Genomic DNA, 2565 nt, shown 5'->3' on the forward strand with positions numbered 1-2565 from the left:
GGTTTTCGTAAATTTCCGTTGCACGTGTTTGTTTTGTGTGCCTCTGTATCAGTTCTGTCAGATCTTTAATAAGACTGTGAGACACACGACTGATCTGGGTGAAGAGTGTTTGGGGAAGATGGAGGAGATGAACAAGAAGTGTAGGAGACGAGAGCTGCAGGAGGCCGTTCATACCATCAGCCTGCCATGGAAGAAGTAAGTTGGTGAACCTTAAAATGAGCTGGAGCGCCAAGCCAGGATGGCCTCTGATAGCCACAGTCCAAAATAGGAACTGTATGAAAGTGTCCAATAAGCACTTCAGCTAATCAGTTTCGGAACTGATGTGGCCACTGTTACCTACTGCCTGGATAATACCTTGGTGAGCCACTCAACATATGTGCCAGTTCACTTGAACGACAGGGGATTTCGGAACTCAATTCCTGCAAATGAGGAGAAAGCCCAAATGTGTGCCTACCTATTACAAACCTTTAACATTGGATCTCTCACACCAAAAGGTAACGCTGCTCAAAAGATTATGGCACATCCAATGAATCCCATTCAGCCGTTTCCAATTAGCGCACTCCAGCATTACATGAAGTCCTTTGAATTTGTAAGTCTGCATTCAATCTTGTAGAAAAAGCTGCAATCGTTTCAATAAACATTTTACTTTACCTTTTAAATCAATTTGCATAATTGAGCTAAGAGCTGCTAGCTTTCATTTCCTTGCCCTCAGAGCCAGTCTAGTAGCGCTCCTGGGCTGGCTCTATTTGTGTTCATCTAATGTAGAGGTTAAGACGCAGTCGGCAGTTTTTACCACCAGGTAAGGGGACAGCAACCACTGTTTTCTTAAATGAGATGAGGGCTCACCACCAGTAGGTCTTTAGGAATTCTGAGAAGGTTTTAGGACCTATTGATCATTTTTAAGGCTTATTTTTATTTGGAAGGTAGATTTTACAGAGAGAGAAGCAAATACAGAGAAATCTTCCATCTGCTGGTTTACTTCCAAATGGCCAGTGCCCAGTAGAAATTTTTGACAAGTTCACGTGGTAATCCAGTCTGAATTGAAATCCTGAGAGGAACAAATGGTCAATACTATGCAGTCCATCCACTGGACCGAAGATCTATGTCCCAGCTCCCCCAGCATTCACTGCACATTCATGCACTGAATAACCTGGACACATTTAGACAACTACAAACACTCATGTTTTCCTGGCTTCTCTGTCCACGTTCCATTACTGCTAGGCATCACCTCTCCTGGAACTCTTGAAAGTACAAAAATTAGAAATGCAAAGCATCTTAGCATTCACATCTTCACTGACTCACCCAGGAAATAAACAGAAGATGAGGAATACAGACATACAGGAGCCATGTTGAGGGGATTCCTGTTCTTGGAGTCTGTCTGTGGGAAGCCAGAGAGCAAGCAGGTACTGGGGAGGCTAAGAGTCAGAATGCCAGAGTGATGAAAGCATGCGACCAAGAGCGTGGGTCTGTCCCTATCATGGGCCTTTATAGCGACTCGAATGGGAGTGGACATGTATCAAAGCAACACCTGCCTCCCTCGAGTTCCAGGTGAGGACAGGCGAGCACCACGGGTGGGCAGGAAGGAGTACCTGAGTGAAGAAGGCATGGCTTCCAAGCTCCTGATCCTGAGCTAGCTGCCTCAGTCCATAATAAAAGATTTATATGAATACAACGTAATAGTAAATGTTTTAAATAAATCTCATTATTTTCACAACAATGTGATCTTTTGATTTCTCAACTTTTTTCTAGCAACAAACTGAACGGTCAGGAGTTTAAATCACATATTCTAGTTCACCATTCTTCTACAAGGGAAATATTTGCCAGTGTCTCATTTAGTATGTTTCTGAAGTTCATTGCTATGTTAAATATTTTTGCTTGATGTGAAGAATCTAATGAGAATAAATACAGACACACACCATAGACTATCAGAAATTAACAAAGCTGGCCAGGGCTTTATCAGATTTATCAAACCAAGTGTCAGATTGGTGGGAAAAAAAATATGTGCATTTCGCATTGCTCGGTGAATTTGATTTTAATTTAATTCTTGTTACAGAACAGGTGTTTGTTCATGGCTTACCCTATATGATACTGTCACATTCTACACGATGAGTGATTCACCAAAGTGTACCTCCTTGTTTGTCACTGCTCAGTATTTGCTCAAACATTTTACTTTATAAAGATTAATCCAGTCTGCCAGCAACGAATAACTGAGAGAATTAGTTCTTAGTATTTGGAACAGGAAAGGGGGACCTGCAGGCAGGGCAATATGTTTTCCTTGACTAGTGCTCTATGTTACCTTTTTAATTTGTATTCCATGTCACCTGCAGCATCTGTGGGCGAGGAGGAGATGGAACCTGTTATTTGATCAATGACTACTAACCTTTCAGGGAGACACCTGGGCAATGATGATTAATTAAAATGCACTTTAAATTCACTCCGTTTTTGAGAACTCTCATCAGTTAATCTTCACAGTTCTGTAAGTTACATACCATTGGTCTCTTATTTCACAAATGAAAAAGTACAGAGAAGCTTGGTGATGGAGTTAGACTGCTTGCCTACACCAAG

Source organism: Ochotona curzoniae, unplaced genomic scaffold (genome assembly GCF_017591425.1).
Source record: "Ochotona curzoniae isolate NIBS_2020 unplaced genomic scaffold, NIBS_Ocur_1.0 contig_2688, whole genome shotgun sequence".
Classification (NCBI taxonomy): Eukaryota; Metazoa; Chordata; class Mammalia; order Lagomorpha; family Ochotonidae; genus Ochotona; species Ochotona curzoniae.